The sequence below is a fragment of the Lissotriton helveticus genome, chromosome 6 (genome assembly GCF_964261635.1).
Source record: "Lissotriton helveticus chromosome 6, aLisHel1.1, whole genome shotgun sequence".
In the NCBI taxonomy this organism is placed as follows: domain Eukaryota; kingdom Metazoa; phylum Chordata; class Amphibia; order Caudata; family Salamandridae; genus Lissotriton; species Lissotriton helveticus.
This window is the reverse complement of record NC_136067.1, coordinates 458569942-458596831: the sequence shown is the minus strand read 5'-3', so window position 1 is coordinate 458596831 and position 26890 is coordinate 458569942. Positions and strand designations below refer to the sequence as shown.

General features: G+C 45.2%; 1 protein-coding gene across 5 annotated transcripts in view; it reads right to left on the bottom strand.

The window, feature by feature from the left end:
- Positions 1-26621, bottom strand: part of ARHGEF10 (Rho guanine nucleotide exchange factor 10) — a 1140991-nt gene extending 1114370 nt beyond the window's left edge. For 2 of the 5 annotated variants that reach the window (XM_078647912.1, XM_078647917.1), the window contains exon 1: positions 26296-26620. The gene's annotated coding sequence lies outside the window, so the exon portion shown is untranslated. Of the gene's footprint in view, positions 1-26295 lie in introns of all 5 variants that reach the window. The other 3 variants (XM_078647918.1, XM_078647915.1, XM_078647916.1) reach the window with 2 other exon arrangements.
- Positions 26622-26890: the final 269 nt, after the last annotated feature.

The following is a 26890-nucleotide window of genomic DNA, read 5'->3' as shown; positions in this document are numbered from 1 at the left end:
TAGTCATTCTGTGGGCTTACAGCACGCTGATTGCCTTTTTATTAGTCCCTTCGATTGCCATTCAAAAATGCTTTCTTGCTAGTGGTTAATCCTTCCTCTTTGACCCTCCTTTTTGTGTTTGGTTTCCTCCCACAGAGCACCACCCAAATACTGGTAAATTACGCTTCTGTGTTTGTATGTTGATTTTGGGGACTTATTTTTTTCTTTGATTCCTGCTCTTCTCACGGTTTGCCCGTCTTTGGTGGTTCAGCATCGGCACAAGTCGCTTAATCTCCCAGTCCCGTTAAAATACGAAGAAGAAATATCACAATTTGCCTCTTTAATTTTCTCTGACTTCAAAGTGTGAGAATTTCCCCCAAACCCCTTCCACTTCGTTGCTTTTTGCTTTAGTGAGCCTCTGTCACCGGACCTTCAGCATCCCAACTTTGCAGCACAGTTTAGGGCAAGGCTTGGGCAAATCCCGTCGCATTTTCTCTGATGCTTATTTATATGAACTCAAGTGACCAGAAGGTGTTGGAGTGCTTTACATGAGCGCAAGTTACATTACACAATGTCAGATTAATTTTTGGGGACATTTTTAGTGAGCGCAAACTTGACTGACCCAAAGGTATTGAATAACAAAAACAGAAGAGTTCCTGCAGGACTTATTTCATCTTATTTAGCAATTTATGTATATGTCAAAACAATGAACATAATCGACAGAAAACAAGAGATTGTAATTTTGATCAGTGTGTTTTATATAATGACATAAGATATATACAAAAATATACCCTATTTGATCAGCATAGGTAGACATCCATATGACAATTCATGTACGGCAACCAACACAAAAGACTGCTACTTCAGTTTTTTATATATGAGCAGTATAGACTGACACTTTTGCAAATTATATGGACAATATATACAATTTATGCCATATATACATTATTTAACAACTATATACATTCTTGATATACATAGCTTGATGATGTTGTTAGCAAAAGAGTGTCAATTCGTCAACGTTTCGGTCTCACACACCACAAATAACCGAGATCATCATCAGGACAACCGTTGCACCATGAATAGATGTATCGTCCAAGTAGACCTGTCTTGTCCTCCTTTATCTTTATTTATAAGCAACTAGGAAGAGGGATCCAAATTCTCGATCAGTCTCTTCGGGCATAATTAATTTGCCTTCGTGGAATTGTCAGGGAATAAAACTCCAGCGTGGTCCACCACTCGCTCAAACAGTCGAGGTATTGAAGCACCAGTTGTATTACACAAGGTCAGGTAATTTTTTTTGGGTGCGCAGAGATTAAATGATTCCGATTCCGCCACTGTTTATTCATTATTTGTCCTCTACTTGACCAACGGGAGCAGCATTTGCCCCTTTCAAATTGCTGCCCACCCCGCTGCCTCTTCCTGTAGTTTTACTCCTCTCAGAGCTCTAATTTCAAAGCACATTCAAGGCAGCTTCCCAGGGACTGTGAAACATTTTTAATATTGATGTCGAAGTATCCAATGATACATGTGTGCATAAATATGAAATTGAATCAATGTTGTCTAAATCACCCAAGATGACCTCTCCATCAACTCAGAGCCAGAAATACGTGTTCAGGCTGGCCCTGCAGCCTAGGCCTGAGGCAACTGATTGACAGATCACAGGTGGGGTGGCATGTAACTACCAGAACAAATGCATGAACATGAAAAACCTAGATTAGTGACACTGATAGCAGCGACACCACAGTAGCCTAAGGAGATTGACCCCAATAATACGCATATGGCCAGAGGGGCAAGTGTTCCCAAAACATCATAACTGTATATGCCACATGAAGTTAGGAACACTCAGCCAGTCAGGACACAGTACACACAGCACATGCAGTAATCATGTGCTCTTTTATAACCACAGAGATTCTATCAAAGAAAAGTGAATGAGTGATGTTTTTATATATATTTTTATCATTTACAACAGGGTGCTAGGCTCTCTCTTACACATGGAAAGATGGGAGCACAATGTGCTTTTTAAAAATACCCCTCACACTCTAAAAAAACCAAGTAGAGTCATGCTTCATCATAGGGGTCTTCCCGCCCCTATAACGGGACGGGGCGTGCTACGACCAGACGAAATACGCGGGAGCACTAAGATGTGACAGAGGCTATGTGTGGGTGTATAGGAATCAGTGAAAGTGTAGGGACCTGACACTAGTGAGTGTGCAAAAAGTGAAAAATTGAAAAAGATTTAAAAAATTCCCTGGCTTGGTAGAAAAAAACAATTTTATTAGCTTCTCCAGCTGGGAACATTAAGAAGGGGTTGTGTGGTAGAGCATTAGCCACTACCTTGTCGACATGTTTCGTAAGCAGTCCCCTACTGCTTACTCATCAGGACCAAAAGAGAAGTCCCTACTGGTATTTACTCAGTTTCTAACAAGTGATGCCTACTGTCCTATAAACAGCCAACAAAAATAAGTTGGCTGTTTAGGCCTCAGGGCATGAGTTGGCCCAAGTGAGGCAGGAAAAAACGACCTATTATGGTCTTTATCTCAGCAGTTATCTATGCCCCATGAGGTTTTGCAGACGAAGGGTAATCTGCGCAGTTTAGTCTCTGCTGCAAAAAGAAAGCATTGTTCCTACCCCCGTGCACAGGTCGTTTTTTCCTGCCTCACTTGGGCCAACTCATGCCCTGAGGCCTAAACAGCCAACTTATTTTTGTTGGCTGTTTATAGGACAGTAGGCATCACTTGTTAGAAACTGAGTAAATACCAGTAGGGACTTCTCTTTTGGTCCTGATGAGTAAGCAGTAGGGGACTGCTTACGAAACATGTCGACAAGGTAGTGGCTAATGCTCTACCACACAACCCCTTCTTAATGTTCCCAGCTGGAGAAGCTAATAAAATTGTTTTTTTCTACCAAGCCAGGGAATTTTTTTAATCTTTTTCAATTTTCCACTTTTTGCACACTCACTAGTGTCAGGTCCCTACACTTTCACTGATTCCTATACACCCACACATAGCCTCTGTCACATCTTAGTGCTCCCGCGTATTTCGTCTGGTCGTAGCACGCCCCGTCCCGTTATAGGGGCGGGAAGACCCCTATGATGAAGCATGACTCTACTTGGTTTTTTTTAGAGTGTGAGGGGTATTTTTAAAAAGCACATTGTGCTCCCATCTTTCCATGTGTAAGAGAGAGCCTAGCACCCTGTTGTAAATGATAAAAATATATATAAAAACATCACTCATTCACTTTTCTTTGATAGAATCTCTGTGGTTATAAAAGCTTACTTTGGAGGGTGATTCTATCAGTACCTCTACGCTTCTCCTTTTTGGTTTGGGTAATCATGTGCTCCCCATGCAGGACATCTGGACGCGTTACCCACTAGCCCTCATTTGTCATCAGCATGTCATCAGCTGGGAGTAATTTAGAGCTCTATGACTAGGCCCACATTTCTCTCCCTAAACAGGATCTATGAATTGTTCAATGATGCCCCAAGAAATGTATATAAGGGCGCTCAAAACTATGGTACTTTGAGACAGTCCTCAGACCCCGGCTCTGTAACTGTGGTCCTGCACGAAGTGTTTGATTAAACCAACTGTTCCAGTTTTGCCAAATGCCTCTTGTCTTTGTCTTTTCAAGGTTAATTCATATTCGAACAACATTTTTTATTTTATAATGTGAACTTGAGCAACCCGAAAGCGTTGAAGTGCTTTACATAATCGCTAGGTACATTACACAAGGTCAGATTAATGTTTGGGGCATTTTTATAGAGTGCAAACTCGACTGACCTGAAGGTATTGGAGCACTTTACATAAGGCACCAATTACATTACACAAGGTCAGATTAATTTTTTTGATTTTAAGTGCCTGGAGATTAAGCGATGCCGTCATCGTACCTGTTTATTCATTATATCTCCTCTACCTGACAAATGGGAGCATTTTGTTGTTGTTGTTGCTATTGGAATCACAGGCAAGTAAGACCGCCAGTGTCTGTTTTGCCTTAATACGCATGCTGCGTAAAATACTCCCTCTACTACCTAAAGAGGCGCGATCATTGGTAGTAAGCAGTACAGTAGGTAGCAGGCTGGATTACTGTAATTCCCTGTATCTGGGGGCCCCATTATACATTCTGCAGGGGCTCCAAAGAATCCAGTCTGCAGCAGCTAAATTGGCCGTTGGCAGGCAACGTGGCTCCTCTACAACATCGGCTCTAAAAGAGCTGCATTGGCTGCCTGTGATGGAACGAGTTCATTTTAAATTCCTCTGCCTGGTTTTTAAAGCGGTACATGAGCTAGGCCCTGTTCCTATGCAGGAAAGGCTCTCTTGGTATCGACCTACAAGGCAGCTCCGCTCTTCTAGTGCTGGTCTACTCATGGTTCCTAGATTCAAACGGTCTAGGCTAGGTGGAAGGGCATTTAGTGTGGCTGGCGCTCGGATGTGGAATGTACTTCCCCAGAGCCTTAGACAGATCAGCTCCCTGCTAGATTTTCGCAGGAACCTGAAAACCTGGCTTTTCCCTAAGGCTTAGCTCTGTGTCCCTTCTCCCTGCTCTCTCTGTTGTGACATATTCCATCATGGTTCTGTTTATTAGTCTGAAGCGCCAGGATACCCGTGGGGTGACAGTACGCGCTATATAAGTTTTAAAATCAATCAATCAATCATTGGGCATAGCACTGGACGTGCTCCTATACCCATGGGGCTGGGACAGAGGGTGTGGCCACAGCTTGCTGGTAAACAGATGGTGCGAGCATTGGAAAACTCTGGAGAAGGGACATGGTGAATAGAGGCCTGGGAGGAGGGATATGACTTCAGTGCTTTTTTCATAGGCTGTTCAATACTGTAGTGATGCAGTTGCACACAGAATGTTATAGTTCTGTTGACTTGCATCGAGGAACTTGTCTTTCTGTCTGTGTGTTAAAAAGTCTTGACATGTGTCCATAAATGTTTCCTGAGGCAAACATGTATTCCTGAATCACACTGCATTACTCAGTGTGCAGTAATTATATAGCTCTCTAATCCCTTGTGGCACAGCACCCAGGATAATATGCTGCATAGCTGACCACTTATAAGGTACCAAAGAAGAAATCTATTGGCTTTGCCAAACCTTGTTACACCCTGGCGCCCTCCTTCCGGAAAGCGGTAGAAGCTTCTAGACCGACACATTCAAATGTATGTAATTTTCTGACTCTCCTGCCCTAGCTCCAAGCTAGCTGCAGTGATAATGGGTAGGTGTTAGGTCATTTGTGTGAGGGCAGAGCACTCCTTATTCAGTTGCAAGTAGGGCAGTTCTCAGCTCCGCCCACTCATCCTGCCAGCAGATGCCCCATTAAGGCACAACTAATCCCTCTATTGTGTGACAGTTTGAGAGGAATCCACAAAGTATGTCAGTTACTTCCAGTCATGTGACCCAAGACAGGCTACAGACACAAAAGGACTAAGGGTAAAAAATGCCAACTTTTTAAAAGTGACATTTTCAAATTGTAATGAAAAATATGACTTTACAGTTAAGGAGTGGTTTTCACTACAATTCTGAAGACACCAAATATGACATCGCTCCCAATTGGAAATTATAGCGTATTAAATGTAATAAGGAATCTTCAATGTTATCCTATGGGAGAGGAGGCATCAAGGTGTTGAAAAACAAATGTAGGAGTTTTTCACTACCAGGACCTGTACACTTAAAATTACATGTCCAACCTTTTAATCACACTGCATTCTGCCCCTTGGGCTACTTAGGGCCTACCGTATTGGAGAGTTATATATAATAAAAGGGGAGTTCAAGGCTTGGCAAGGGTTATTTTAGTGCCAAGTCAACATGGTAGTTTCACACTGCATCTAGGCTACAGTGGCAGGCTTAGGACTTGTTTTAAGGTGCTACTTAAGGGGGTGGCAAATAAGAGCTGCAGCCCACTGGAAGGATTTCATTTACAGGCCCTGGGTATATGGTATACCACTCTACAAAAGCCTTATAAGTAAATTAAATATGCCAATTGGATTTAAGCCAATTTAACCGTGCTTTAGGGAAGTGAGCACAAGTACTTTAGCACTAGTTAGCAGTGGTAAAGTGCACAGAGTCCTGAGGACAACAAAACAAATGCAGAAAAAAAGTGGAGGGTGAAAGGCAAAAGGTTGGAGGGTGGCCCTGCAGAAAGGGCCAGGTCCAACAGGGTGCAAAGCAGCTAAAATAATCTCAGCTTTTAAGAGCAGAAATCCTAATAGGAGATGTCAGGAACATTGATTAAAAAAGCACATGCGGCGAAGAGAGAATGGGAATAACAAAACTGACAGGACCTGCTCTCTGCTGCAAAAATAGGGGAAAACAAAACATTCTGGCATAGAGTGGCTAATGGTAGTGTTAGCAATACGAGCAGTATAGATAATTTTATCCAGCCTCAAATTTGGATTACCCGTTTTTTAGCTCGAGCTTAGCGCAGCGCGCATGCGTTGCTCTATGGGAGGCTTATTTTGAGCACTCCAAACTTCCTCCAAACTTCTCTGTGTGGGTGTGACTCCGCCCACACATTTGATTGGCCTTTGCATGTGGCTTTCAATAATGAAAGCAGGCAAATGGACAAAGGCGGGTGCATGTCCCACCTCTTCTCAAAATGTTCACTTCTGCAGCGTTTTGGTCTCTGAAGCGATCAGCGGCGTGCAGGGTGCAGCTGCATTTCTCGTTGCATCCTGGATCAGGTTACTAATTAAACACAGCACAGTCGCTTTCACTTTCGCGGCCGCGCTTGTTTAATTTTCTGTTCCCTTGTGGATTATGCAGTGTGGAGCTGGGCATAGGACTGAGCATTGGATTTTTGCCTTTATCAATTGCTGCTTAATTCCTGCGCACTTTTGCTGCACCTTCTGTACTGCAAGCATGAAATCTGGAAAAAGGGATATTCGGTGGCCGTCAAATGTTAGTTCTTGTTGCTCCTGGACAAACTACCTCCTTGGGCTTGGCTCCGCATTTCGCATCAAATTATAGTTTTGTTTGCCGGGTGCCTGATTTCCCCATTCTGCATGTTGGTTGCAGCTGTATGTGTGGTTCAGCTGAGCTATTGCTCTTTTTATCAACCATGATGCTGCTATACTGTGTGGTTACTGCTTCTCAGTAGTGCCAACACAGGTATGGAGAGGTAGCTGTGTCAATGCTGGGGAGTGTGCAGCAATAGCATATGGTACTATGTGTGTCCCCCTTCTCCCTCTAGCATTTGGGACAGCCCGCCTTACCCTCTTATGCCTAATGGGTCCGCTGACAGGTGAGGCTCAAGCAGGTCTGGCATCATGGAACAGCATTGCCAATCACAGAGGGAGAATCAGTCTGTAGTAGGGTCTGTGCATGACCACAGCTCAAGGGTAAAGGGGGACAGAGTTCTCCTAGTTCCTGTCAAAGCCCTTAGTCTCGTCCCGTGTGGACTGCTTTCCCAGTGGGCAAACGGTTTGGTTCCACGTGTCCCTGGCTCTTCTCGCTCCATGACCATATCACTCACTAGTACCTCTCCCTTACAGCGGCTGCATCCAGCTTTCTCATTTGGCACAGTCCCCACAGGGGCAGTCCTCAGTTTCATCCAGCAGGTTCTCCGGCTCATGCCTAGGCAGAGCAGCACAGCCTCCTGCGCAACGGCGCAATCTTGGGCTGCTGCGCTTGTTCTGGTCTCTCTACCAAGGGATAATGTGCTACATGACTAACCACTTATAAGGTCCCAAAAGCAAGACCTATTGGCTATGCCAATTCTTGTCTAACTTGTATGCACATACTGAGAAAGGGAATAAAGGGAAAAGCTAATTGGAAATAAATTCCTTATTGACGAACACAGAACCATAAGGAAAAGATTTGTGGACACCTTGTATGCTATAAAGGATATTACACCTGGCAAGGCAGCATGTCCTGAAGGGATACCGGGTGATATCTTACTAAATTAATTAGAAGTGTGGGTGCCCTACATAAATATTTTAACAAATATGATTCAGGGAGGAACTGCTATAACTGGCACATGGAATGGGGCAGAAATAATACCAGTGTATAAAACAATTGGAAAAAGGGACAAGCCAAACAACTACAGGCCCACCGGTTTGAAAAGGTAGTTGCAAAGATATTTTTTTGTCACTTTCTCAACAAGTTACGACATTGGACTGAGGATAATTACATTCTAACCATCCTTCGTGCTGGTTTTAAAAGATATGTAAGTACTATTTAGTAGATCTTCACATTTCTTACCATATGCTGGAAAACTGATTCTAAAAAGGGCTACCTTTATATCGCTATGTGGACTTTCGGTTCGTGTTTTATATGGTCCACAGAGATAAACTCTGGTCAGTGTTGGGAAAAATGGGGGTGCCAAGTAACATATCTATATTAATTAAATTACCTAGTCAGAACATTGCAGAAGTGAGATAGGAGGCCAGCGAGAACTGACAGGGTGCATCCCTATTAACAAAAGATTACACCAGGGATGCTTCTGGCTTCAGCATTGTTCTCACTAAACTTAAATGATGTAATTTTCCATTTTGGCACATGGATTAATGACTTCCCAACACATTACTGGTTGCAGAGTCCCAGTGTTGCTGCTTGGGGCAGACACATTATTGAGTTTGAAAACATCAGTGAGTTTACAGAAATTGTTGAATTGCTTTGAGTTTTGTAAAGTGTGCGGATTGGAAGTAAATCCAGCTGAAACACGGGGAGGTGCCTCTATGCTACTCAGATGTGGGGTCACTCCCATTTAAATAATTATATAGCAAAAGAGAATAAATTCCTGAGGGCTTTTGTTAACTTGCCTTAGAGTCCCCCACTGCTACTACTATTCATGGATTTGGGAATGAAACCAGTCTCCTACAGGGCAAATATTAGACGACTGCTCGACTGGTGGAGGTTACAGTGCACAGAGGAATTAGCAAAATATTGTATTATCTTTGAAGAGATCATCTCATTAGATAGTCAACATAAGATTCCATGGATCAACAATATCCATTTTCTGATGAGATCTCTTGGTTTGGAAAAGCACAGGAACAACAAGCCGGATGTCCCCACTGCATCATAAAAGCAGATAAAAGGCATTCATTGGCAATATAAGGCCCAAAGGGATTATGCCACTCCTAGATAAGGGTCTCTTAACTTTTTTGGACTTTAAATGCATCCCTTCATTTCAACATTTTTCAGATACGGAATCCTGCCCATAAATAATTTTTTCTTTAAATAGCACAGCACCCCCACTATATTCTAGTACATGTCCTGCTTACAAGGTGACTGATGAACATGTGGTTCATCTACTGTTTTGTTGTAATGTCTATGCAAATCCCCGAAAGAAATTAAAAATGCCATTATGTCAATCTATTGAGGCAAGACAATGTGAAGTGGTCATAAAAGATTATGAGAACAGATGCTTGGAAAGCAATTCTATGTAGTCTAGCCAAGTGTCTTTATATTACTAAGTGTATAAGGAAGAAGTCCATTGAAAAGGAGGATGCATTGGCAGGACAAGTACCTATATTCTAGGCAAATTAATTTTGCAGGCGTCTTCCTATATTTTGTATAACTAATAATGAAGCCATGATTATGATTGTTTTAACCTTTGTATATGTCCAGTTGATATCAATGTTTGAATAAGTTATTGTTCTAGATACATTAATGAAAGATGATACATTTGATTCCTATGATTTTAATTGCCTTTGCAATATTTGTCTTTTATGGTTTTAATTAACTAAAATAAAGAAACACAATGAATAATAAATAATCAGTAGCAAATTGAATCAGGTGTTCCCAGGGACTTTAACTGTTTAGGTCTCGGGACCGTCGCACTGCGTAGCAGTGGGCGGAGTCCCGAAGATTTTATGTTTTTAAGTTAGGGGGCAGGGCCGGCTCTAGGCTCACGGAGGCCCTGAGCAGGGAGTGTAGGTAGGGGGCCCGAGGCCGCCAAATCCCTGCTAGGGGCCGCCACGCAAATATGTATCTAAGGATATATATTGGCATGGCGGCCCCTGGGGTTTGGCGGCCCTGTGCAGGTGCACAGTTTGCACATGCCTTAGGCCGGCCCTGTAGGGGGGCTTGAACCCGCCTCTCTCCCCCATTGGCTGGCTTCCTAAATGGAGGCCAGCCACTGGAGGAGAGGGGCCTCACTCCATTAAAGCCCCGTCTCTTTCGGATTCGGGGGCGTACTTTTGGCGTTCTTTTGCCCTGTGATGTCATCCGTCACTCAGAACGCCAAAAACACGCCCAATTCCGAAATGTTCGGGCGTTTGCGGCTGCCATCGTTGCCCGGAACAGCCTCGCTGCCACTCCAGGTAAGTTTTCTTCTGCTCTTGTTTCTGTAATCTCCTTGTTTGCATTTGAAACTGACCATCGCTGCTGTTAGCGCCATGAAGCATAGGAGCGCCGTCTGAAACAGGTAGTAAATATGGGCCCAGGGGTTAAAACCGAGCAACCCACTGTGCACAGTGATATCGACCAAGAGGACGTAAGGCTGAGTCAACACCGCAAGCAGAGTTAAACCCACAGAGCTAGCTTTGCAGCATGGAGATGCGAGAGGATGGGCTTTGATGGGGGAAGGCCGTGATGTGATACTAGGGGTGATGGGGTAATGGCGAGAGAGGGATGAAGGAAAAGTGCTGGTCTCACATTGGGTGGCACTGAGCGCGTGGAACAGCTGTGACGTGGACTCATGGACGATCTGTCAACTTTGGAACTACGGAACCAGGTTCGAGTCTCGGCGCCAACTCAGCATCTTGTGATCGTGGGTAAACCACTTAATCTCCACGTGCCCAAAAATGTAATCTGACCATGTGTGGCGTACTTTGGTGCTGATATGAAGCGCTCAGATGCTCTATATAAAATTGCTAATATAAAACTTTTAAACAGGGGAAATTGCGGGTACAAATAAAGGAGAAACAGGCCCACCACCCCATTAATCTGGCAAGGGCAAAGTCGGGCACTAAGCCGAGGAGGCGACCGTAGAACAAGACAGAGCACTGGCAGATGTTACGGCCAGCCACTTTCTCCACTGGGTTTGTTACTTATTTTTCTAAAATGCCGTCTCTCTCGCCTTCCTCGATAATCTCTCCCTTTCGATTTTTATTTCTCTCGTTTTCAGTCACTAAACCTCTCTGTATGTTTCTGTCTTCGAGCCTTTCTTTCCTCTGCCTAATTACAAGCTTCATGTTTCTTTCTCTCTCGCCTCATTTCCAATCGTCTTCCGCCTCCCAGTCTCTTTGCCCCTGTCTTTTCATTTCCCTTCCTCCACCCCCTCTCTCACCCCAGTGTACCCCCTCCCCGTCCTTTGTGCGCAGGTGGGGGATGGGGCACCAGGACAGGTGTCTGTAACGTGCCCGTGTGGGGGCGTGGATGAGAGGCAGATGGACAGACATCGCCCCGCCCACCGTCGCTATAGCAACAGCCCCTCCCTTGAGCCAGGCTGGCTCCCTCTGTGGTGATGCTGACAGCACGGGTGGCACTGCCAGGGACCCTCATGCATGGCTTAGCACACTCAGTGAGGAGAGGGGCTTTGCCAAAGGAGGGGGTGGCACCATCTGATTGGCTGCCTCAAGCGATCACAGTGAGTGATGGCATGGCACGCAGCGTGACATCAATGCGCTGACGATGCTCTCATTAGGAATGTGCCCCCCCCGGCACTGTCTATAGGGTTAAAGGACAGATGAAGGCAACATGGGCAGCTTGGCACCCCCCTGTGTGCGTATAACAGTTGTGAGTGTCCATCTACCAATCAGCGTAGCTTAGACAAATGAAATATGACGGGCGCCTGCTGTTTGCAAAAATTCTAAGGACAGTGCTTCTGGGTGGTTTTGTTAACTTGATTATCTGCAATAAAATCGTTTGAATGAATATATATTGTGTTCATTCGGGTGAATCAGTTTTCATGTACAATTATTATGTGTTTAAGGGACTTTGCGATGTTGGAAAAAGATGTGAGTCATTGGCTTGTTTTTCCAATTCAGTTGACCTGTCCAATAATAATTCATTTTAGACTGCCTGTTATTTATTTATTTTATTTATTTATTTATTTATTTATTTTGAGCTTTTATAAAGCGCAAGCGAAGGCCCAAAGGCATCTCGGCGCTGAAGTATCTGCAGTGTTTAACCCGAGAGAGGGATACCGAGTTTACAGATTAAAAAGCCAGGTCTTAAGTTGTTTGCGGAAAGACCAGAGTGTGGGGCTTGTTCTCATCGAGTGCGGCAGAGTGTTCCAGAGCTTGGGCACTGACACTAGAAATCTTCTGTCACCCCATGAAACAGTTTTGGTACGGGGTACCACAAGTTCTTGTGAACTAGAGGAACGTAGGGTTCTGGGGGGACAGTAGGGAATAAGATTTTCGGTGAAAAAAGCTGGTCCCATGTTGAGCAGAGCCTTGTACACTATACAGAGGGTTTTGAATTTGATTCTATTTCTAATAGGGAGCCAATGAAGATTTCTGATGGTTTCTGACGCAGATTGGTGTTTGGGGATTCTTCCTAGTAACCTTGTGGCGGCATTTTGAATAATCTGCATTTTATTTAGTACTCTTTCTTGAGCGTTTAGAAAGAGTGTATTGCAGTAATCTAATGTAGACAGTACCAAGGCACTAACCAAGGTTTTACCAGCTGTCTCAGGAAGGAATGGCAAAAAAAAATGTATCAGTCGTAATTTATGAAAGGCAGAGGAAGTGATCTGATTAGCACGAGGGAGAAAGGTAAGACGGTCGTCGAACATAACTCCCAAGTTCCTCACCTTACTGACTGGTTCCGGCGGGGGACCCAGTGATAACGGCCACCAAAGGGAGGACCATTCTGGGGTCAAGTGTCCGAAAATGACTACTTCAGATTTGTCAGAATTTAATTTCAAACAATTGGCAGCCATCCAGTTCCCTATTGCCTGCATACCCAGATTAAAAGCATTTGCTGTTTTATGGCCATCCTTCCTGACGGCGAGGACCAGCTGGGTGTCATCTGCGTAGGAGGTCAGGCTCATCCCACGTGCGCGAATAACGTTGGCAAGGTCCGACACGTAAATGTTAAATAGTGTCGGACTAAGGGATGAGCCTTGAGGCACTCCACATGGCAGGGACAGGGAGGATGACTGGAAAGATCCAATAGTAACCACCTGGGTCCTGTCCGTCAGAAAAGAGGCTAGAAGTTTTTTGGCATTATGTTGGATTCCCATGCCCTCGACACGTCGATCAAGATGGTATGATCGACCGTGTCGAAAGCCGCCGACAGATCAAGCAGTATCAAGACTGCTGGCTGTTAGGCTGATCGTTTTCTGCAGAGAACCCCATAAGTCCGTATATTGCCCTAGAATATTGCCACTGCCTGTGATGGCCTGGTACCAGTCATGGCGACAAAAAGCTTGGTTTCTTCTGCCCAGCTGGTACTCCCTGTGATGGCATGGCATCACTGAGGGCGCCACTCTAAAGAGCTTGACTTGCCCTGGCAGGTTGGCACTGCCTGTGATGGCAAGACTTGAGTCAAGGTAGCCTAGAACTTGGCGTTCTTTGGCAGGTTAGTACTGCGTGTGATGGCAAGGTATGAGGGAGGGTGGCATACAGCATGGCTTCCCCTGGGAGACTGGTACCACCTGTGATGGCAAGGTACAAGCGAGGGAGGCATAGAACCTGTGATGGCAAGGTACGAGCGAGGACGGCATAGAGCATGACTTCCCCATGCAGGTTGGCACCACCTGTGATGGCAAGGTACGAGTGAGGGTGGCATAGAGCCTGTGATGGCAAGGTGTGAGCATGGCATAGAGCCTGTGATGGCAAAGTACGAGCAAGGATGGCATTGAGCATGGCTTCCCCTGGCAGGTTGGGACTGCCTGTGATGGCAAGGTATGAGCAAGGGTGGCATACAGCATGGCTTCCCCAGGCAGGTTGGCACTGCCTGTGATGACATGATACCAGGCATGGTGCACTGAGCTGAGTTTCCCCTGGTAGGTTGGCACTGCCTGTGATGGTGTGCTACTAATCAGGATGGCACAGAGCTCGGTTTATCCCAGGGGAGATGGCACTGCCTGTCATATACCCGTGAAGTGCCCAACGACTAACCTAAGACCCCCTGCATTGAGGCTGGCTACTAAGGCTTGGCACGGTTTGTTGTGGACCTTCAGTTCTTATGCAGAGTATCTTGTTGCTCAGGGCGAGGGGACATTTCCCCTTTCATTGTGCGTTGACCTGTTCCCTCAAAAGACTTTCTGCAATTTGGAAAACGTAAATCACAAGTTCTTTTGGAGGAAAGCTAAGTTCTTTTGGGCCTGGCTTGGCAGTGCCGCTGTCTTTAGGACCTACTGTTATAGTAGGTCTAACTTGACAGAGCAGCTGCCTGAAAGACCTATTAATACCCAATCTTTATAATATACATGTTGGACTTGGCTCCATCCAGATAAATAGGCCTGGCTCACATTATGCTAATGGCTGATTGGTGTATCATTTCACCTACTACATAGTGCTTTCAATGCAGCCCATCAGGAACTATTTTACATCTCAAAAGTACCCTCAGTCCTCACAGTTTTTGTCATAATTGAATCATCACAAATGCACGTTATGCATAAAGCAATCCTTTTCACTGTAGCTGTTCTTTGATGCATGCTTTTCAGCTCTCGTTGTGTGAGCCCGTCCTTAACATGGGCTCCCCCTGGCATATTCATTTGCAGATTGGCACAGGCTGACCTCTTGCTTATAAATCGAACTGCAAGCTAGACCCATTGCCTCTGCCAACGCTTCTTTTTCTTTTGCAACCTGGGTTATTCCTACAAGTCTATGAAGCAGGGACAATGTGGGCATGACAAGATGCCACAAATCCCCTGGTGGCTGCCACGCTCTACTTGGAGCTGTCCAGGGTCATCAGTTGCAGGGAGGTCCGTAGGGAAATCTTGCAGTCTCTCAAATCTGACAGGCCACTGGAGCTGGGGAAAGGTCACTCTCCTTACATGTGACTGTCAGGGTTCAAAGGTCTGTACCTAGAGGATACAGCCATGGAGTCCAAAATGTCCCATTCCACCACCCCAGACCGCCTCCTCCCGCATATGTTCACCGCTGACATTTTATTTTATATTTTGTGTTTGTATAGTGCTCGTCTGACATTGCCAAGGCCTGGTAGCGTAGCATGGGTACCTATTGCAAAACAACGTTCTGCACGAGGTAATGCAGTATCAAAATGTAATATACAGTTTCAAATGCACTAAAAATGTGCCTGGATAACACATAGAAAGCAGTCAGACTTCTCTTTCTGGAGGGATCACTCCAAACTCTGAGAGCTGCAGGACACTTGGCAGCGATGTTCGGGCCAGACTGCCAGGGCAGATATCTCTGGATTATCCCATCACCATAGGGACCGGCAAGCACCTGGACATCATTACAAGGGTTCCAGCAGACGTGTCATACCTGCCTTAAACAAGATCAGGGCCTCCATCATTCCATATTACTTCAAGGCGTTCAGCAGCACCCACTGTTTCCCTTCTCAGTGGGAAATCGTGCTGTATAATATATCTTCTCGGAACTGCGTCTGTAATAGACAGGGCACAAGTCCTAAAAAAGAAGTGGGGGGACGCTGTCACCTTTCGTGACGTCACAACAGGAAGTGACGTCACGAAAGGTGGCTTGCACCAGCGGGCTCATTGCCTCCCCTCGCTCACCCCTTAGATGCGATTGTTTCACGCTCGGTGGCTCATGCTGCCTCTCAGCCCCAGAGACACAGGGTCAGATTCCACTGCCTGTTCTCTGTTGCGTTAGCTTACTCTGAAATCACTTTTAAAGCGCTTGGCCTCTCTGGGACGAGATCCGATCTCGTCGCAGAGAGGTCAAAGAGTGAAGTCCAGCTGTTTGGCAGGGGGGACGGCGTCCAACTGGTAAAATAAGTGGAGGGACGCCGTCCACCTGCATGGTACCCCGACTCGAGCCCTGGAGAGCTGTTGCATATATGCAAGCCTTTGGGGTTACAAGGCACAGCTACACAAAAAAGTCTAGTTAAAGAAACTGCCATCAACCGAGGGTTTATCTATCAAATCTAATAATGTTTTTTAGTGAGATAGATATATAAAGTGTGTATCTCATGGGCATTGGAGGGGAGGTGAAACCATCTGATGCTATTATACTGAAGTGCACATTGAAATGACTCGCGGCTCAGCGTTGCTAGGCCTGTATTTAGCTGACAGCTATGGTGACTAGAGCTCACAAATTGTCATGCCACTTCAGCACTGGACTTGGTCAAGTGGAAAACAGCAACCAGCACTCTGACCGCCACAAACACACATTCTATAAATGCATGGCTTGGCCATAAGAAGGCCCCGACAGGTGTTGAGAAGGGGATACCTGGGCTGTGAAGATATGTAGGAGTCGAGGAGGAGTACCGTGGAGCCTGGAGCGAGGGACATTTAGCGAAAGAAACAGAGATGGGGAAAAGGCATAAGGAATAAAATAAGGCACTTGTAGAAAGAATGGACAGACAGGTCAAGCTGCAGCCCCCCAAAAAGTAGAGCTTCGAGCAAGTAGCTCATGCACTACCAGTAGCTCTCCAGCTACCTGTAAGTACTTCTATGTGCAGTCCTGCCTACTAATATAGAGGCTTTTGCTTGGTTGAATTATTATTTATATACCGAACTTAAAAAGTATGTATTTGAGACAAAAATGTGGGTATTTTCTGAACTCATAAACTGATGTATGGAGAAAGATGGTTACATTTTAAAAATGATTTTAAAGCTATTATTTGAGTTGGAGAGATGTATTACTGTGGTGCCAGGGGGAATGCAGCTATGGCTGGTATGTATTACCCATGAAGGTGCATTCCAAAATGATAGTGCTGTTTCACTTTATGGCTGCAACCCTGCCTACCGCACTGATGTGCTCACTGCTGACAACCTTAGATGGGGCGGTCACTATCACATCACTAACACCAGGAGCTCAGGACAGGGCCGGACTGGCCATAGCGGGCACTGGGCAATCCCCCGGTGCGCCACACGGGTGGGGGCCGGTTTTGTTACAGGGCCGTTTTTGCAGCTTAGCAGCAAAATCGGTCCTGTACCAAACTCGCCCGAAAACCGGCCCCGGCAAAGAGCTCGGTGGCACCTCCAGCCACCCCGAGTGGGGAGGTGGGGGGGGGGGCGGCAGAGCACTTTGCCAGGGCCGGTTGTGGTTCCCAGTCTGGCCCTGGCTCAGGATGTTTTTCATTGAACATAAGTAGCTCTTATTACAGAAAGGTTGGAGACCCCTTCTCTAGAGCCAGATTACAGTTAATCTAACAAGAGGAGCTGTCCACTTGCATATCTCCAAATGCCTCGAGGTCTGAAGATGCACAAACACAGGCCCTGTGCATGGATCGGCCTAACAAAGGCTCTGGATGTGGCAAGAGGTGACCAGGGCAGGGAGAAGCAGTGGGTGTGGTGGTCAGCAAATTTAGGTTATGAGGACATCCTAAAGTGTGGTATGGATCTGTCACTCACAGATATACGTTGGATAAACCAGTTGCATACAGACCTTAGATACGAGAAACTCATGGCTTGCAGAGATACCTTGCAGCTTCCACACAAACATTAGGCAGGCCTCCCTCCCCACACCAAATCACACCACATTCAAACCACAAGAAATCAGGGAATAGGGTTGGGCCTTTCCTTTCTTGCTAAGAAATCAGGCACATTCCCTCTTACTGCCCTAGAGAAAGAAGGAACACACTTTCCACCAAACTGTCTGTACTTTTACAGACCCCTTCACGTCAGGGGTTACCCTGAAAGTAGAGGAAAGCGGTTACCATCAAAGTACAGGTAAGCGGTTACCATCAATCTACAGGTAAGCGGTTACCATCAATCTACAGGTAAGCGGTTACCATCAATCTACAGGTAAGCGGTTACCATCAATCTACAGGTAAGCGGTTACCATCAATCTACAGGTAAGCGGTTACCATCAAACTACAGGTAAGCGGTTACCATCAAACTACAGGTAAGCGGTTACAATCAAGGTACAGGGAAGCGGTTACAATCAAGGTACAGGGAAGCGGTTACCATCAAGGTACACAGAGGCTGTTGCCATAAAGGCACAGGAAAGCAGTTACAATCAAGCTACAGAGAAGCTGTTAACATCACGGTACAGGGAAGCGGTTACCATCAAGGTACAGAGAAGCTGTTACCATCAAGGTACAGGGAAGCGGTTACCATCAAGGTACAGGGAAGCGGTTACCATCAAGGTACAGGGAAGCGGTTACCATCAAAGTACAGGGAAGCAGTTACAATCAAGGTACAGGGAAGCGGTTACAATCAAGGTACAGGGAAGCGGTTACAATCAAGGTACAGGGAAGCGGTTATCATCAAGGTACACAGAGGCTGTTGCCATCAAGGTACAGGGAAGCGGTTACAATCAAGGTACAGAGAAGCTGTTACCATTAAGGTACAGGGAAGCGGTTACCATCAAGGTACAGGGAAGCTGTTACCATCAAGGTACAGGGAAGCTGTTACCATCAAGGTACAGGGAAGCTGTTAACATCACGGTACAGGGAAGCGGTTACCATCAAGGTACAGGGAAGCGGTTACCATCAAGGTACAGGGAAGCGGTTACCATCAAGGTACAGGGAAGCGGTTACCATCAAGGTACAGGGAAGCGGTTACCATCAAAGTACAGGGAAGCGGTTACAATCAAGGTACAGGGAAGCGGTTACAATCAAGGTACAGGGAAGCGGTTACAATCAAGGTATAGGGAAGCGGTTATCATCAAGGTACACAGAGGCTGTTGCCATCAAGGTACAGGGAAGCGGTTACAATCAAGGTACAGAGAAGCTGTTACCATTAAGGTACAGGGAAGCGGTTACCATCAAGGTACAGGGAAGCGGTTACCATCAAGGTACAGGGAAGCTGTTACCATCAAGGTACAGGGAAGCTGTTACCATCAAGGTACAGGGAAGCTGTTACCATCAAGGTACAGGGAAGCTGTTACCATCAAGGTACAGGGAAGCTGTTACCATCAAGGTACAGGGAAGCTGTTACCATCAAGGTACAGGGAAGCGGTTACCATCAAGATACAGGGAAGCTGTTACCATCAAGATACAGGGAAGCTGTTACCATCAAGGTACAGGGAAGCGGTTACCATCAAGGTACAGGGAATCGGTTACCATCAAGGTACAGGGAAGCGGTTACCATCAAGGTACAGGGAAGCGGTTACCATCAAGGTACAGGGAAGCGGTTACCATCAAGGTACAGGGAAGCGGTTACCATCAAGACACAGAAAAGGGGTTACCATCAAGACACAGAAAAGGGGTTACCATCAAGACACGGAGATTACCGCTGGGCCGGCTATGATATCTAAATTTGTGATCTCTAAATTTGGCGATGGTGGTCCATCAGGGGGGCGGGCCTAATGTCCTATAGCACCTGATAGGCTGAGTACCATATATCAAACTTTAAATCTGGTCCTTAATGTGTAGGGCATACGCTTTTTCACAGGCTCACCACCAGGGCTACAGTAATAAAATTACCAATATTTACATTAAGTTAGCAAAACAACAATAACAAGAATTATCAGAGGGGCCCCAACATAAAAAACGCATGCCTTACGTGGCGCTCTGTGAGATTCCATGTGATGAAAGCCCTGTCTACCAGCATTAGTACAGTGTAATAACGACCCACACTTAAATGACTATAGTGCTTGCATAAGCTCAAAATAAATGAGCCCTGCTGCATATCATAAACAGATCAGTGTTAATCATTAGCTTGTCGTAGATCCCTGTGGGGAGAGTAAGAGTGGTTCAACCTCAAGACTCACAGGAGAACATGATAGACACGTTTTCGTTAGACATGCGAGTGCAAACTACTCTGCCACTGAAGGAATGGGGCTCTGTGTGTGTATGTGCGTGGGGGGCTCTGTGTGTGTGGGGGGCTCTGTGTGTGTGTGTGGGGCTTTATGTTTTAAATGAAAAAAAAATGTCATGAGCAATGCCAATAGCTCTACCTTTAATAATTCCGAGACCATTGTATTGTAAATGCTTGGCAAACCATACAGCAATCAGGCTAGAGTCCACTTCCTGAAATACAGGCTGGGCCTCTTACCCCTATTAAGACATCTCCCCCTCCCCATGGGGAAGGAGTACGGGAAGATATTTGCCGGCTATGCAGGAAAGAACCGGAGAATATTGTTCATGTCTTATGCCTGTGTCGAGCATGAATGGAGGGTCGACAAGAGCTTCTGTGAAGGAAGTGGAGAGATTGGGGATTAAGGTCATGCAGAAAGGCGGTGCTGACCTGCATTGATCCAACAGAATCATGCTATGGTCAAGCACCTACAGAGATTTTGGTAAGAAGCCTGCGATTAAGAAATCAGCAGAAGGCGGGGCAGCAGTAATTGCCTGAGAAAATATTACTACTTCTGATTATTCGCGCACATATACCTTAAACTCTTCCCAGTAACTTGTTTTGACTGTAACTGACCATGGCATAAGCACTTGCACTTTATTCCCAAAAGGTACCATCTCCAAATTCCCAACGAGCCATCAAGACTTTAGGCCAGTATGATGCTGGGTCGCTGCCTAAAGCTCACCTCAGACTACACTACCTGCATCCCCTGCTTGGTTTTGCTATAGAAGATTTTAGAACTTCACCTCTGCACCCTAAACCACTTAAAAACTTTTCTGCGCTTTAACTCTATTTTTAAATGGTCTTTGTGTAATGGTCGCTCTACTCTCTAAGAACCTTCTTTCCCTGATCTTATAACAAGTTCCCTAAATCTTAATGGGTTTTAATTGATTTCATGAACTTTTAACTTTAGGTGATAATGATTTGATTTTATACTTTGTTGTACTGTGTTTATTATGTATTTCAATGCAACGGTTTTTATTAATCAAGCAATAAAAAATGATCACCTAATATAATGATTTAACAGGGTCACCACCTTTGCCCCGCCTATTGTTAACACTATGTGAAGTGTCCCATGGCTAGCTAGTTTCATAAATTCGATTCCCTAGGTCAATTCTGTCGCCCTTACCTGTGAGGAATAAATCAGAATCTGCCCTAATGATATTTCTTATGCATATGTAAGGTCTGAAAAGTCCTGAAGATTTCAATCAGATGATCCACTCAATCTCTGCTTTAGCCCAAAGTGCTTTGTCTACCACCTCCACTTTTCCTGTATTCAGAGGAGACATCATAAGAGTAACTCTTTGGAAAATGTATTTTACCTTCTATTTCTTAAAGAATGTGTTCTAAGAGTGGCTTGCTACTTGCATTAATTTAGCTGAAGGTGTTCGATGCCTGCAGTGCCAAACACGGTCTCAGTCGCGGTTTTGTTCATCGGCACCCAACGTGTCTGTGGGAAAGAAGGTGTGCATACGCAGCTTCACTGTGTGTTTTTTCACTGTACATGCATATTTGCCTGCAGCGTTGTCAGTTTGTGCACTATAGATACGCCAAAGATTGTTAGTTCAGTTTGGCAAAACATATTTGTTACGTCCTAGAAAAGCATAATGCATTTTGGCACAGAAAACTAGATTAGCAGCAATGTCATGTATGCCAAAAAGGAAAATTCAAGCACCATGATCAGCACTATATGAATTAGAAAGTCTATCCCAGACTAAAATCCTTGACTCCATCTTTAACTGCTGCATGCTCTTCAATCCAGACATAGGGGCCAGATGTAGGTAATCCCAATGTACCTATTCTTAAATACCGAATTTTACAGATTCGGTATTTAAGAATAGGTAAATGGGATGTAGATAAATTTTCGGTAAAAATTACCGAATCGGTAAGATTCGGTATGGTAAATACCGATTCGGTAAAATGGGGGACATATTCAAGGGTTGCACCCCTGAATCGTGCTTGTGTACAGATGTGGCACACATCCATGCCCTAAGGGCATGTATGTCTGCCACATGGCACAGTTGAAAATGCACAGGTTTGCATTTTCAAAGCTATTCCTTATTTACCACCAACTTATAGTTGGTGGTAAATAACGAATCCTATAATGGGAAAAGCACTCATTTGAGTGCTCCGTATTTTGCAAATTTGGTAATTTACCGAATGGGTAAATTACCGAATTTGCAATTTAGGCCACCTACATCCCAAAAGCCCAATACTGGTCGGTAACGGCCGAAATTCGGTAATTTCGGCCGTTACCAACCGGTATTGAGCCACCTACATCTGGCCCATAATCTCCAAGATCAAGCCTCTTCTGGATCGTGGATTATATGTAATTGGGTGTATGGTCCTAGTTTGTGGCACACATATCTGAGAAGGGTGTACTCTGATGCAAACAAGCACTGTGTGCCTGATATTTAATTAGGTGACATGCGATTAAAAAAAGGGTGGAGAGCAATGGGGCCAGAACACAAAATAGTTAGTAGTGGTATTACCACACTGCGCAGCTAAAACTAAAAAAACTTGAATTTAGTCAGACATTCTTAGCATCTCCAATATGTTATCTGACTAAAATATTTTACTTGTGGTACCATCTTATTGAGGTGTATTAGTCAATAAGGAGCCTTGAAATTTTGAAAAGGCTTTTACATTGGTTGAACACTGCGATGAGTACAGATGTGGTGGTGCCAGTAAGGAATTCTGGATTTCGGTACTCCTATTAAGCAGGTTGTGTCTGACTCGGAGAGTGGGGCTCAGGAAGGTATTTACCTTTCTTTAGATGATAATGTCTCAAGAAAAACGTGACACAGATGTGGAGGAGGAAGTTCCTCACTGGTGGCGGATAGAGTGCTCCCTGAAGAGATGTGCTTTCAGCAACTTTCTTAACTACACAAGTGCATGCTTAAGTCTTATGTGCAGAGGGATATTGTTCACGTCCTGGAAACTTAGCTTCAAATACACCCCAAAAGCTATTTGTCTGGTGTCATCATGTCCGAGTACTACATACATCCTATGGATATTGTTGAATTTCAGTAGCCTCATAAATTAATTATTCTCTACTCCTACGTATTCTGTGAGAAATAATGTGTATCGCAATTTCCCTATCAAAAGTATTTCGATGACTTTAAAGATTTGTCTATGTATAGAAAACACTCAGGAAAGTAAAATAAATAGCAGAATACAGCCAAAGAGAGATTTGCAGGATGGTCTGTGATGCATGACAGTCTTTGAGCTGCAGAAACATTGGTCATTCAACAAGTTGAACAAGCTTGGGAGGTGGGGGCTTGTAATTAAAGATTTGTCTTCTATCATGCTGCAGCACAGAGAAGAACAATACTTTACACATCATATAGTATTCCCCTCTGACCACAGATGAAGATGACCCCCTGTCTCCTGATATTGCTGAACCTCTCAGCCGCCTTTGGCACAGTCGACCATCCTACCCTCATACGCACCTTGGCATGTAGAATGGGATTCACTGGCAATGTCCTTCGCTCATTCTTTCCAACCAACACCAATTTGATCAAATGGGTGAGTCCAGGTTACAAAAGATCCCTTCCACCTACAGAGTTCTCCATATTCCATTGTCCCCTGTTCTCTTCGACCCCTACATGGAGCAGCTTGGTGTTCATCTGAGAGATAACAGCATCAAGATTCACCAATATGCAGATGATACACAACACTACTTGAAAGTCTCCTCTGCTTCAGGCATGCAATGCCTCAAACACTGCTGACACAGCATCCAGACTGATTTGTCCAGTGCCAAAGTCAATTTCAACCCAAACAAAACAGAATTGCTGTTATTCGCCAAGAACAAACAACAGTCAATACAAACCTGGCTCAATGACATGAACCATGACGGTTTCAAACCCCAAATTTCACCAAATGCCAAGTCACTTGGATTCACTCTGAACACCAACCTCACCCGGAAGGAGCACACTGCCAAAAACCAAAGGTGGTCTCATTCCAGTTCTCTGGTACCAGCTCTCTCTACCAAACAAAGTGAAACCATTTCTTCTAGAAAGTGACTTTAGAACTCCGGTTCAAGCCCTCATATTCTCACATACGGAAGGCGGTAATGCCCTGCTTCATGATCTCCCAGATTACACATGGGCACCATTAGGGGAATCCTACACATGCAGCACACCTCATCCAGGCCCTGAAGACATATAAACACCACCTCCATCCTCATGGAACATGACTGGCACACCGTGCCGGCCTGCACCATCTTTATAACCAGCTTTATTCATTGCAAGGCCATCACAAACAGCATGCAAACAAGCTTATCATCTCTGGAGGTTCTTAGCACATCTGTAGGCATGACACTGGCAGACTGAAGACTAAGAAGTGTGCAAAAACAAGGCAGCAGGCCGTTTCAATCTAAGCAGTGAGGATCTGGAACAACATCCTCATATCCAGCAGCGCCGCCAAACACTGATCTCATTTAGGACAGAGTTGAAGACGCACCTCTTTGATGACACCCTCCAAACAGCTATTCTTTAACTCTTATTCATGAAAAACATGCTGTAGCATGACCTATTTGATCAGATTGTGAATGAGGGCGCGGCATGATGCTTAATATTAAAAGAAGCTACCAGATGTGCTAAAAATATAAATAAAGGGGCCGGCTGACAAAAGCATTTATGAGTATGCAAAGTTGTATTCCTGAATTCACTCACTTGTATATATCTCTGTAAATTGGACCAAAACAGATAAAACAGGAATAATATTGGGGTAGTCAGGAAATATTCATAAACAGTTAGTATAAATAGAAAGGAGTGTACCCTCTTTCCACTTTTACTAATAGGACTTAAATATTTCGGGGACGATTCACAAATGAATTTGTGAGCACAAGCAGTAGTACACCTGTTTTCAGAGTTCATAAGTTCATTTGTCGATCAGTCCCAAAGTGTTTCTGAGAACCGTTCCCCTCTTGTCACTCCCAAGTAAGAAATCTGGAGTGACCTTTCTGCTTTCTGGTGCTTTGCCTCTAGGACTGAAAGCTACTGGTTCCACCCCACACGGTCCGCTCATGGATTCCTGGACGTTTGTTCCTGTGCTTTGTGCGTACTCTTCAAGTTGTTTCTCTATTTTCTTCCTCCAAACTGGCCCGTTCATTTTAATTTTCCTAAACAAAATTACGATTATTAGAGCTTATGCTGTGCACGTGCCCCGTTCACCTCACCTTGTGGCACTTTTAATTATAGGCACTGTGATTTTCTTGCTCAGTGTAGCTGCACGCAGAAGGTGCTAGATCAAATAAACTTCCTTTGAAGAGCAATTTGCTAAGGACATAAAGCCCTCTAGATACAAGCACTGCTGCCCACAACAGAGACATGCGGTATGCATGAGCTCTGATTTTATCACACCAGACAGATAACAAAATGCACCCAACAGAACAGGCCCAAACAGTTAACATAATTATACATTAAGAAACAAGGTGATGACATTGATACGAAAAGGGGTACATGCACTTCTGAACTTTACAGATTCCCTTCACATGCATTTTACAATCTGAGAAAAAGAAACTACTATACGGTAAACTGATATATATGCGAACAAATCGCACCAGAAGCTGACTAATGTTATGCCTCTGGGGTCACTCCAGCGTCGCCATGATAGTGTGAAATGGTCCACTGCGACCAAACAGCGTGAGCGTCGGTCTAACTGCCTAACGCCTTTAAAGAGCATGTGTGCAGCTGGGGCTCCCACGTCCAGATGTGCTCCGAGATGGACTGCTGCAGAAGCGGACTGGTGCTAACCAGCCACATCCCCAAGACATGTTGCAAGAAAAAGAATGTGCTGATGTCACCACCACTTTTGTCATAACAGCACCAGTGTCCAGCAGCTTGTTCCAAATGGAGACACAGCTGCGCTAGCAACATTAATAGCAGTTTGGCTAAATGCAGCTGAAGTTCGTGATAAAGCTGAAAATAGAAGACACGTTGCCCCGGAGTTATCAAAGTACTGGGGTCGCTTTTTAGAGACAGTGTTCACTGTGCGATTTACGCACCCCTCTACCTTCTTCAAAGTCACTAAAAGTTTAATGTAAAGACACACGGGGGGGGCGGGGGGGGGGGAGAGATCACCGAACTCCTCGCGCGGAGGGCGGAATACTTCACGACTTGTGAAAAAGTATCCACGGATACGGGCAAGGTGCATGATCGGCTTTGGGTATAGAGCAGGGAACCCTGATTGCGATACGGGGAAAAAACTGTCGTTTTAATAAACTCCTGTCTTTCGCTGGAATGTTGGAACCGAGAATTCAAAACAAAAGTTAAGAAACGTCAACACATTAGCCTAAAAACGATAGGAAGCGAGAGTCTCGTCGCCTTTCTCCTAAATGAGGAGAGTTGGCATTTTTCATGCCTTCACATCTCTTTTGGCTGGTTGTGTGTCGGCTCACTCTGCAGAAAGGTCAGCGAGGCTGCAGCAATCTGCAGAAGAGATGCTCCAAGCCTGCCAGCACCGATGCAACACCGCCCACGCAGAAGAGGCCCCCCACCCCCACAGTAGCCACCACTCACCATCCTCCCTGGAATCGTGCCTCTTCTTCAACTCCTCTTCCTCCAGCCCGGAACGATTCTTTTTCCCCTCTACCCTGGCTGTTAGATACTGTTGTTCTCCCTTCAAAGTAACAAACGGTGGTAGTTGAACTGCTGATGATTGGAGGCGCGATGGAAATGGAGCACTGCTATTGGAGGATGCCTTTGTCCGTCCGAGGTGGGTGGGTGCGTGGTTTGGATGGCAAGCTGCAGCAGAGGGTTTGGCAGTAAAGCTTTTGTCCCCTCCTTCCCACACTCACTCATCATTATGTGCGTGCCCCGCATTCCTGCGGGGCCACGTGAGTCTGCAGCAGCCCGGGCAGCGGTGCGGTGTGCACAGCTGTGCATCACAGTGTCAGCAGCTCCAGTTTCACCGGGAGGCAGGGCTGCTCCATTCAGCTTCCCGCCCTCCTTGTTCCCATCCTGGAGGGCTGAAAGGGAGGACGAGATCTCGCCCCTACTTAACTGGACACGTCTCTTCAGCACACTTGAGCCAATTACGAGAATGTTCTCTGCGAAAGCCGCCTCAACGGCCAGGAAAGCCCTCATACGAATAATGTTTTCGGGCGAGTGGTCG